This window comes from Desmodus rotundus, chromosome 13, assembly GCF_022682495.2.
Source record: "Desmodus rotundus isolate HL8 chromosome 13, HLdesRot8A.1, whole genome shotgun sequence".
Classification (NCBI taxonomy): domain Eukaryota; kingdom Metazoa; phylum Chordata; class Mammalia; order Chiroptera; family Phyllostomidae; genus Desmodus; species Desmodus rotundus.
Window position 1 is genome coordinate 49,423,604 of NC_071399.1, and position 12,355 is coordinate 49,435,958.

Here is a 12,355-nt window from a genome sequence, read left to right on the forward strand (position 1 = left end):
CCTCCTGGTTCATGTGCATGTAAATGTGGGACAGTCCTGCTCTACCAGCTGCTGCCTTACCTGCCCAGTTCTCCAGCCACTGCCTTGCTGTGAGTCCTCTCTACCCCAGCTGCCCATCTCTGCCCCTCCTACCAGTCTGGATGAATGTTTCTTCTTTAACTCCTTGGTTGTCAGACTTCCATACAGTTCTGATTTCTGTCAGTTCTGGGTGTTTTTTGTTTTTAAATTTGTTGTTGTCCTCCTTTTGGTTTTGCGAGGAGGCAAAGTGTATCTACTTATGAGTCCATCTTGGCCAGAAGTCTTGGCAAACTTCTTAAAAGATTATTCTGATATCATCATTTTATCAACAGTCAAGCTATATCTTAACAACAATTATTTCTTTCAGGGTATGACATACATTACACTTTCACACACATTGTCTAATTTTTTTGAAAAGGTGTTTTTTTCCAAATAATAAAAGTTATATAAGTTGCTGGAGATGGAGAAAAATTTTTTCATTTGGCCTCTCAAGAAAAGCACTTGCACATGTTTGAATGAAATAGGTGAATGAGCTGCTTGGGGTGAGGAGCAATTCTTACCTGAGTAACTCCCAAGGGACAGTGGGTTTTGCTGAACTTGCATCTCAAAATAAGCCCTGAGACAGAACTGAACCTTGTTCATCACAGAGGGGAGAATTTGAAATTGGCACGCAGGATGGGGACTCTGAGAAGAAGGCCTCACAAGCCAATGACAATGAGCCTGGGATGGGGAAAGAGAGGAAGGTAAACCCAGATGGAGTGCAAGTAGAAAGGGATTTTGGAAGCAAATGTACCATTTCCTAGAGTTCATGAAATTTGCTTCTGTTTGTGTTAGTTGTGCCTCAAATTACATACTTAACCTCTGATTAGAGATTTTGTGAGTTGATTAGTCTTGGCCTTTCTCCCAGGAAGGCAGCTGTACAGCTTTCATGAGTTGTTTCAACACAGAGAGGCCACGAGGGCCGGTTTCTAATGGCAAGAGTGAAAGAAAGGTGCAATGAGGTGGCCACGATGGATGAGAAAGTGTGTCAGAAGGCTTGCTCTAGGTGCTGTTTTAGGTAACAAATCTAAATCTGTTTTTAGTCTCACTTCAAAACCCATGTGAGCAGGTAAAGGGGAGTAAAGGGATCACTTAAACCTGAGGCCAAGTCCCAAGGTTTCTGTCGCATCTTTGAAAAGGGGTCTGGGAACCCTTGCAGACAGTCCCTGAAGGGTTGAGGCTGTGGAACTGTGCTGAAGAGAAGACCAAGGACAGCCAGAGAATGAAACAAGAGCAATGGGAGAAACAATGTGGGAAATGTGAGAGCCACTGTGAAAGCCTTGGCAAGCTGAGAGCAGAAAGGGCCTGGCTCTCCCTGGGCTGGTCAGGGAAGTTTGAAAGATGAATAGTAAATCACCACGAAGACCAGACTGTGGACAGGTATTTCTGTTTCCTAGTGCTGCAGTAACAAATGACATAAACCAGGTGGCCTATAACAGCAGAAATTTATTCTTTCACAGTCTGGAGACCAAGAGACTGAAATCAAGGCATTGGCAGGGCCACACTTTCTCTGGAGTTTTTTGGGGAAGGGTCCAGTCCTTGCTTCTCCTACATTTTGGTGGTTGCTAGATTTTTTTGGCTTGTGGACATATCACTTCAAATCTCTGCCTCCCTATTCACATGGCTTTCTGTTCCTTTGTCACTTATAAGGGCACTGGTCATTAAATTTATAGCCCACCTGGATAACCCAGTATGATTTCACCTCAAGATCCTTAAATCTGTTACATCAGCAAAGACCTTCTTTTCAAATAAGGTAACATTCACGGATTCCAGGGTGTAGGCTGTAGATGTATTGGGGGAAGGCCACCATTCAACTCATAGCAGAGGGCACTCTATTTAGAGGAACCTGGGAGAGAACACCTGATCACCTTGACAAAAGGCCTTTGCTGATCATGTCTCCACTATCTCTCAAGTCCCATACCTCCACTATTCCTCTGACCTCAAGCTGTGCTGAATTGCTTTCATTTCCACAAATGAAAGGTTTTTACATGCCTCCATGCTTTGAATATGCAGTTCTCCCTTTCGGTTTTAATTAACCAAGTTGGTTGTTGGGCTGAATATCGATAGGATGAATGGTTGTGGGAACAGGTTTAGGGGATCAGACAAATAGGCTCTCTGGTTCTAAATGTTCACATTTCATCAATAAGAGTTGTTTTGGACAATCTGGCTATGTCCTGGAGGTCCCTTTACCATTTCGTTTGGCTTTATGTAAGTAGCAGTTAGGAGGTTTCTTTGTGTGAAATGTAAAAAATTCCTCTCTGAAATTTGATTTCATGTTTACTCATGAATAGCAACTGCTTGCAAAAGTCTTTTTCTTTTGGGCAAATTATAAGTTTGCCTCTGAGCACATAAATATCTTAGAGGTTTGTTTTGTTTTGTGTCTCAGGGGAAGTGGGACAGAATGAGTTAGATATTCATAAGACTGAAGATAACTTGTTTTGGATGCACTCAGTAGGTGAGGAACAGCAGCTGAGAAGGAGAAAGGGTCAAATTTCAATGGGACTAGTCAACATGCAGTGAATGACAAAGATGACAGCCACAAGATTAATGCACTCATATCTTCCTTTTATTTATTCATTGTAATTAAAGCCTAACATGGATTATGAAAATATACAAACATCAAACACCTTGCACCTTGGATTCATGCCTGGCATGCTGTGAAATTGTAGTGGGATACGATTGCTTATACATTATGCATATTATAGTATAACAGAGGTGTTTGTATATGTAATATGGAGTTCCCATGTGATAAAAATGTAAGTCTATCAAGACAAAAGCAGCTGAAAAGGATATTGCTTATTAAAGATCATAGGTAAACTAAGAGAAATTAAGGGGCAAGGAGGAAAAAGAGGCCATTGTGGCCAGACACAGAGAAGGTGTAGACTACCTGGTGCATAGTGATGAAGTGATTTGTAAGCAGATCAAAGGAGGAGACTAATCTATTGCTAGTCACCCACAAATTATTTTTACTTAAATAAAACATGATCACTATCTACACTCTTTCATAGAGATTCCCAGGACTCTTGCCTTTCTGGACACCATTGTTCATAGCTGATTCCCACCAGAATAAGATGCACAGCTTACTAAGCCTCTGAAAGGGTGAAAAAAACATGGCTCACCCACTTTCCCATCTTCATACTGGGAGAGTGTTGGAGCAGAGGGAACCTACTGGTGCCGAGTCTAGAAATGGACTTAAAGGCAAAACCTCCAGGTAGGAGCAAGCTGATCCTCTCTCTCACTCAGTGTTTAGAAGCCCTGGCTTAGCTGGGCTGGATCTCTGGAGTCTGTTGTGTGGCCCAAGCCTGGAGATTCCATCTGTGGAGGAGACGAAAGTAATCTGGCCTTGTAGGCTTCTACCCCCACCTCACATCCTGCTCCAGCCATAGCAGAGAGGCCAGACCTACTTGTGCCAGGGCTCTGGTCAGAAACATGATGGAAGGACTGAGGTTTAAGAGAGGGACAGGCAGACTTCAGTCATTTGCTATCTCTTAGGTTGAATGTTTTTCTGTACAAGTTAAAGAAATACTACCAATAGCCCAGGGTTATTGTGAAGACAAATGGAATGCATCTCTTCATTCCTCCTTTCATTCATTCATTCAACCAATATTTTGGATGCTGTGGGGGACAAAATTCTTAGGTGACTCCCCTCCAAGCCATGCCCTTGTATAAATGTCTCCCTTTGAATGTAGGCAGGATCTGTGAAAGTGATAGGTTTCACTCCTGTGATGAGGTTGTATATTATGGCAAAAGTTAAGGAGTTTTACTCATCAGTTGATTTTGAACCAAGAGGGAAATTATTCTGGGTGGGTCTGAATCAGATGAAAACCCTGCAAGTATCAGAAAGATTCTCTTTCCGGCCTTGAAGCAAGCCACCCAAATTTCTGTAACTGCAGGAAAACAAATTCTGCCAACAACCATGGCCGGTGAGAAGAGAACCTGGTGCCTCAGATGAGACCCTATTCATGGCGGTGACACCTTGATTGTAGCTTTGTTTTTTGGGGTTTTTTTTGCTCAGTCAGGGGCAACTTTATTATTTATTTATTTAATTAATTAAAAAAAATTTATTCAGTTACAATAGTCTGCATTTTCTCCCCATACCTCCACCCCACCCCAGCCAATCCCATCTCCCTCCCCCACCTCTACCCTCCCCCTTGATTTTCTCCTTGTGTCCTTTATAGTAGCTCCTGTAGACCTCTCTCCCCACTATCCCCTCCCCACTCCCCTCTGCCTATTGTTACATGGTTCTTAATTTCAATGTCTCTGGTTATATTTTGTTTGCTTTTTTCTTGTGTTGATTATGTTCCAGTTAAAGGTGAGATCATGTGGTATTTGTCCCTCACCGCCTGGCTTATTTCACTTAGCATAATGCTCTCCAGTTCCATCCATGCTGTTGCAAAGTGTAGGAGCTCCTTCTTTCTCTCTGCTGTGTAGAATTCCATTGTGTAAATGTACCATAGTTTTTGGATCCACTCATTTCCTGATGGGCACTTAGGTTGCTTCCAGTACTTGGCTATTGCAAATTATGCTGCTATAAACATTGGGGTGCATATGTTCTTTTGGATTGGTGTTTCAGGGTTCTTAGGGTATAATCCCAGCAGTGGAATTGCTGGGTCAAAGGGCAGTTCCATTTTTAGTTTTCTGAGGAAATTCCATACTGTTTTCCACAGTGGCCTCACCAGTCTGCATTCCCACCAACAATGTACTAGGGTTCCCTTTTCTCCACATCCTCTCCAACATTTGTTTGTTGATTTGCTTATGTTGGCCACTCTGACTGGTGTGAGATGGTACCTCATTGTGGTTTTAATTTGCATCTCTCTGATGGCTAGTGATGCTGAGCATCTTTTCATATGTGTCTGGGCCCTCTGTATGTCTTCCTTGGAGAAGTGTCTGTTCAAGTCCTTTGCCCATTTTTTAATTGGGTTGTTTGTCTTTCTGGATTGGAGTCATGTGAGTTCTTTATATATTTTGGAGATCAGACCCTTGTCTGAGGTATCATTAGCAAATATGTTTTCCTGTACTGTTGGTTCTCTTTTCATTTTAATGCTGTTTTCTTTAGCCATGCAGAAGCTTTTTATTTTGATGAGGTCCCATTTGTTTATTCTTTCCTTTATGTCCGTTGCTTTAGGGGACGTGTCTGTGAGGATGTTGCTGCATGGAATGTCTGATATCTTCCTGCCAATGTTTTCCTCTAGGACTTTTATGGTGTTACGACTTATATTTAGACCAATGGAATAGAACAGAGAGCCCAGAAATAAACCCAAGTGTTTACAGTCAATTAATATTTGACAAAGGAGGCAGAGCATAAAATGGAGCAAAAATAGTCTCTTCAACAAATGGTGTTGGGAGATCTGGACAGCTATGTGCAAAAAAATGAAACTCGATCACCAACTTACACCATACACAAAAATAAATTCAAGGTGGGTAAAAGACATAAACATAAGTGATTGTAGCTTTGTGAAACCCTGAGCTATGCCAGGTCAGGAATCCTGATATGTGGAAATCAAGAGATAATAAAATGTGTGTTATTTTTAGGCACTGTGTTTTGGGGGGACTTGTTATGCAGCATCATGCTAAATGCTAGGGGTCCACAATGCAAGCACAAACCTGCTGGCAAGGAACACAAGAGACATTGGAGGGTTTTAGGCAAGCCTGTGAAAGGCCCGGGTTTGCCTTTACAGCTTGCATAGGAATGTCAAGAATTTCAACTACTTTCACAAGATCTTTGCAATAACTCTGTGAGGAAGGAAGGGCATCTGTTTTTATTTCTATTTTAAAATCCATCTGTTTTTCATGACTTTCCTCACTATGTAAGGAGACATAAACTGCCCTCCTGCCTATAATAGGAGGAAATGTCGGGGGAAAGAGAGGGAGAAATGCTCTCCAAACATCTACATGCAGAAATGGCAAAACTTTGCATAAAGGGGTCTTCATTGCTTTATTTGTCTACCAGCCAGCAATGTGTTGTCCTTGCTCCTTTTGTTTTCCCTTTGTCAACCATGACCACACATCATCTACTTCGAACCATACAATTCAGTTAGTTTTGCTTCAGTAACTGTCACACATGAATTGTTGTGGTATTAGTTGAAATAAAACTGGACTATTAGGAGAGATCATATATAAGTAGTATTGTCACTACAGGAATGGGATTGGCTAGTCAAAGTCAATGGGAAAATGTGAAAACTTATTGAACTCAGGTATTGGCTCAAAACAGTAGTGTGGAAAGATAAGCAGCAAAGAGAGGACAGGTTAGCTTGATCAGTGGGTTAGGCTGAAATACTGGTGTTCATATAGAAGTGCAGCACACTTAGAACATCTCACTTAAAGTCTGGCTTGTTCGTATCATTCTCTTTCAGAGCATTTCCTACTCATTGTCCATAAGCAAGTTGCCTTGAATTCACAGTGAGCTGACTTTTCCTGGGAGGCTCAATGAACCTTTTCCATGGACTTATTTTATAATGTCCTCTAACCACACTGGAAGTGCAGGTTGCAGTGTTCTGACTTCTGCTCTGCAGGTGGTGACAAGAAGGATTCTGCAAATAAACTACATTATTTGCTGCTCCTGGGCAACGATTGCTTAACTTCTCTGATTTATGTGGTACCTATTTGCCAATAAATACAAATTAAGTGAAAACCAGAATAAATTCAAGAATAATTTCCATCAGTAACCACCTTTGTTTTTAATGGGTTAACATTAGTGACTATGCAAGTGCTTCTACCTTTGCATTTCTTTTTCTTAATGTAGATGACACATGGCAATCCTGTGTTCTAGAATCTTCAGTGGCTCCCTCTATTTTCAAAATTATGTTCAAATGTCTGGCATCCGAAGTCTTTCACAGTCTGATCCCACCTACTCTGCCGACTTTTCTCCCCACATTTGGGATCTCAATATGGAATTGGTGCAGTAATCAATCAGGGGCCCTGCCACTCCTCATCTAGGAGGCCCATTTGATGTCTCCTTGTTTCTAACAATGTTGTTTCTTTTGCCTAGACTGCCCTACCACTCTACCTGAAAAACTTCTGAGTCTTTTAAGATTCATTTCAAATGATGCATTGCTTGTTTGGGGGTGTAGACAAGACGGCTGTTCTTGGAAACCCAGATTTGGGGAGTTGGAGCTAATCTCCTTGTCCTTTAACCTGTACCTGAATGTTACTTTGGTCATTTGCAAGTACATACCTGCCCTGCTCACGGATTCCTTGCTTTTGGAAATTGCCACCCTGATCTGCAGGTCTCAGGAATTGACCACTGGCAACTGTATTTGTATCATAGAACTCATGGGTCTTAGGGCTAGTGCTTGACAACCTGTAAGATTCTCTTTTCTGGAAATTTTTAGTTGGAATAATTTTTAGCTGGAAATTTTCAGGAATAATTAGGTCATACTCATTGTGTGGCTGGAACTGCAACTTATAAATGAGACAACTGTGAAGCAACTATCTTTATTGTAAACCCAGAAGCTGCAGAAGAAATAAGTCCATGGAGATAGAGGAGTTAAACAAATTCATATGGAGGAGTAGAGATGAGAGACAGAGGTTGACTTGGAAGCTACACAGGCATTAATTTGAGCTCCTTTCTGCACATCCCAGCCACATTACTATTCCTTTAGTCCATGAAATAACACAATATCCTTATAATAAATCCTTGCCTTTTAATTTTTTTCTACTCAGTTGCAGAACACAGCATACTAGGCTCATTTGATGGTGCGAATGCCATCTCCTGGTTTTAATTACTTTTCCTCTTATATTTTCAACCTTTCAACTCCCACTTTCTTACTTACAACTCTACTGCTGAAGAGCAGTCCACTGTGATTCTAACACAAGTCATTTATCCACTTTCCTACACATGGACTCCTTCTTTTTTTTTAATTTCCATTTTTACCATTTCAAAGAAAGCTACTAAGAATATTTTTGTATATGTCTGCAATTGCACATAAGTAAGAACCTATAGGAGTAGAATTACTGAGTTGGAGTTTATACACATTTACAAGATAATGTTAAATTGTTTTCTTTCTTTTTTTAAAAAAAGATTTTATTTATTTAATTTTAGAGATAGGGAAAAGGGAGGGAGAAAGAGAGGGAGAGAAACACTAATGTGAGAGAGAAACATTAATTGGTTGCCTCTTGTCTGTGCCCCCTGACCCCCGTCTGGACCACAACTCAGGCATGTGTCCTGACTGCAACCCTTCCCTTTGTCAGAAGGTGCCCAACCAACTGAACCACACAGGTCAGGGCTGTTTTCTAAAGTCACTGAACTAGTATACTCCCACCATCTTTAATAGCCAATAAATAACTAATACTGAGCACCTAGCATATACCAGGAACCCACTGATAGAGGCTTAGTATTGTCCTGTTCATGTGTTTTTAGGATAAACATTACTTGGTCATGATGTATCTTATTTGTAATAAAGTGTTGGGTTCGGATGGTTAATATTTTATGTAGATGTTTGCATCCTTGCTTAGAAGAACAAAAGGCCCATAATTTTCTTTTTTGTCCTGACACTGGGTTTGAAGTCAAAGTTGTACCAGCCTCAAGAAAAGAGGTTATCCCTCTTTCTTTATTTTCTGGAATGATTTGTGTAGTTATTTTCTGTTCCTTGAAAATGATTAACACTCAACAGTAAAACTATTTGGAGCAGGGTCCTTTTGTTAATAAGGTTTGGGATGTCCTTGATAATCATGTCAATTTCTTTTAGCATAGGAAATGGAGAAGCCAAAGAACTTATATATACAACCCATGGACATGAACTAAGGTGGGGGAGAATGTTGAAGGGAGGGGAGGTGCAGGGCTGAAAGGGAATAAAGGGGAGGAAAAATTGGGACAACTGTAATAGCATAATGAATAAAATATACTTAAAAAATAAAAAAATCCTTTTAAGGAACATATAAAATACCACAATGACAATGCAATCATCAAAATCCATAATCTGGGAAAAACTTTGAGCAAATAACCCAGTCTTTTAAAAAAAATAAATTGCATGGAGAAATAATGAGTGGGAGAGGGAACATATAGAGTTAAAAAAAACAAAAACAAAAACAGCCCTGGCTGGCATCACTCAATGGATTGAGCAACGACCTGTGAACCAAAGGGTCACTGGTTCAATTCCCAGTCAGGGCACATGCCTGGGTTGTGGGCCAGGTCCCCAGTAGGGGACATGCGAGAGGCAACCACACATTGATATTTCTCTCTCTCTCTTTCTCCTTGCCCTCCCCTCTGTCTAAAAGTAAATAAATAAAAGAACCCACATCCAGCAACAGAGTACTTCACTCCTCCCTCAGAATGAATGGAGACCAGAAATTGGGTGTTTATGACCAAAAAAAGCAGAGTTTCATCCAGCACTTCTCTGAGATTGTCAGAGTGCTGACTGAGGATGATATGGGGCACCCAGAAATAGGAGATGCTATTGTCTGTCTCAAGGCTGGAGTACAATCATTGGAGGCAAGTACCAGCGGGGTATGACTGTGCTGATAACATTCCAGGATCTGGTGGAACCGAGAAGGCTGGATGCCGACAGTCTGCAGCAGGCCATGACTGTGGGCTGGTGTGTGGAACTGCTCCAAGCTTTCTTCCTGGTGTCAGATGACATTATGGATTCATCCCTCACCCAGCGGGGCCAGGTCTACTGGTATCAGAAGCCAGGCATAGGTTTGGATGCCATCAATGATGCAATTCTTCTGGAAGCATGTATCTATTGACTGCTGAAGCTCTACTGCTGAGAGCAGCCCTATCACCTAAACCTGATGGAGTTCTTCCTGCAGGGTTCTTATCAGACTGAGATTGGACAGACCCTGAACCTCATCACAGCCTCACAAGGCAGAGTGTATCTTGGCAGGTACACTGAAAAGAGGTATAAATCTATTGTTAAGTATAAGACAGCTTTCTACTCCTTCTACCTTCCTCCTACCTGTAGCTGCTGTCATGTATATGGCATTGATGGGGAGAAGGAACATGCCAATGCCAAGAAGATCCTGCTGGAGATGGGGGAGCTCTTTCAGGTTCAGGATGATTACCTTGATCTCTTTTGGGACTCCAGTGTGACAGGCAAGATTGGCACTGACATCCAGGGCAGTAAATGCAGCTGGCTGGTGGATCAGTGTCTGCAACCGGCCTCTCTGGAACAGCACCAGATCTTGCAGGAGAATTATGGACAGAAGGAGGCTGAGAAGGTGGCCCAGGCGAAGATGCTGCATGAAGAATTGAATCTGTAGGCTGTGTTCACTCAGTATGAATAAGACAGTTACAGCCACGTTATGGGTCTCATTGAGCAGCACTCAATGCCACTGCCCCCAGCCATCTTCCTGAGGCTGGTGCACAAGATCTACAAGCAGAAAAAGTGACCTAAAGACTACCAGGGCAGGGAGGGGTGGTTCTCAATAAATTATAGTAAATCCTCAAAAAAATAAATAAATAAAATCTTAAAAAATAAAAACAAACAAAAAACCCTTAAAAGCTGTATCAACAATTGCAATGATTTTAAAAAAGTATAAAATCTTTTATGAGTAAATGGAGGAAATTTGAACATTACTGGATATACGATGATGTTAAGAATTTGTCTATTCTTAAATATTTAATAATGCTATGTGGTTATGTTTTTAAAAGAGAATTATCTTTTAGAAACATATACTAAAATATTTTAAGTAAAATAATATGATGCCTCTGATGTTTCAAAAGAATCACGGTAGGGAAGAATGCACATGAATGGATAACTGTAGAATCTGGGCACTGAGGAGAATCAGTATACTGTTCCATATGCTTTTGTGTATGTTTAAATTTTTCACAATAAAAGTTTTTAGGTTCCTCCTTACAATTACTAACTTGGGGATCTAAAACATAAATGAGAAAAGAAAACTGCAAAAACTGTTATGGAAAGATGATGCTAATTACTGTCACAACCTAGTAGGTGACATAGGCAAGTAAACTGCAATCATACAACACATTTGACTTCTATAATAGAAGAATCACAGGGCAGTATGTGTGTAGGCAAGGGTTGCTCAACCCCATCTGGTGTACCAGGGAAGAGCATCTTTGGGGGACAGTGCTCTGCCCACGGTTGAAATGAAATAGAGCTCTGTTTGGCTTCCATGGTTATACCCAAGTGAACCTCCTCCTCCTCCTCCTACTGGCCTCTGTTTTAATCTTCTGTTTAAGTCCTCGAAGACACCTGTTCACTTGAAAATACAATCTTAGTCTGTACCCTCTGTACTTTCTTGCCTTAATGGAAGCTTGACTCTCCTTGGAGATACTGCCTTTACTGCCTCCCTCCCCTACTCCCCCTGCCCCAAGTAGTGGCCGTTTGTCTTCCCACACTCTGGTCCTTGTGGCTGAGGGCAAGGAGGGCATTGACTTTCTCCTTCTTCCAGATGCCACTGCACCTCCTGCCTCCTCAGACACCCTGTTCCTTTCTCCTCTTTTGTCCTCAACCTTTCATCTCCAAACTGTATGCAAGTTTCTGCCTCCAAAAAACAGAGAGAGAGAGAGAAAGAGAGAGAGAGAGAGAGAGAGAGAGGGAGCGCTCTTACTTTGTTAAAGTACCATCCTGCTCCAGTAAACCACCTCTCTCTTTTCCTTCATAGTTGATAGTCTTCAAAGAATAGTCTATGCATATCTGTCTTCTTACCTCCCACACACCCATCAGGCTTTTAGCCTCAATTCTAGTTCTTCTTGAATCAGTTTTGGTAGTTTCTGTGTTTCTTAGAATTTGTCCATCTCATCTAAGTTATCTAATTTGTTGACATACAGTCGTTCATAGGATTCCCTTATACTGCTTTCTTTTCTGGAAGGTCAGTAGCAATGTTTCCTCTTTCATTTCTGATTCTAGTAATTTGAATCTTCTCTCTCTCTCTCTGGTCAGTCTAGTCAATTGTATCAATCTTTTCAAAAAACCAAATTTGAGTTCATTGATTTTCTCTATTATTTTTCTATTCTCAATTTCATTATTTTTTGCTCCAATTCTTATTTTCTTTCTCTTAGTCACAATTGAAAACTATCTTCATTGTGGCTTCATGCCTCCATTTCCTCTCTAAATATTTGTAACAAAAAGTAAAATATGGGTGGGCATGGCCTACAGCCAGAAGTTACAAGTATAAAAATTTGACAGCCTACATTTTTAAAAACTAATATCAGATTGTCTCTGGTTTCACTGTTCCCAAACTAAGTTTGAGAGTCCCTCTCAAGTACTGATGATCCAATATGTGCCAAAAAGGAGTGCTTATTATTTACACAGTCTATTTTCATGAAAAGTATTATAAGAGAGCGTTCAGGGATATGAACCATCTGGCCACAACAGAGAAACATCTATCAATTTGC

General features: G+C 40.9%; 1 pseudogene; it reads left to right on the forward strand.

The window, feature by feature from the left end:
- Nucleotides 1–9,316: 9,316 nt before the first annotated feature.
- LOC112311210 (farnesyl pyrophosphate synthase pseudogene) lies at nt 9,317–10,386 on the forward strand (annotated as a pseudogene).
- The last annotated feature ends 1,969 nt before the right edge of the window (nt 10,387–12,355 follow it).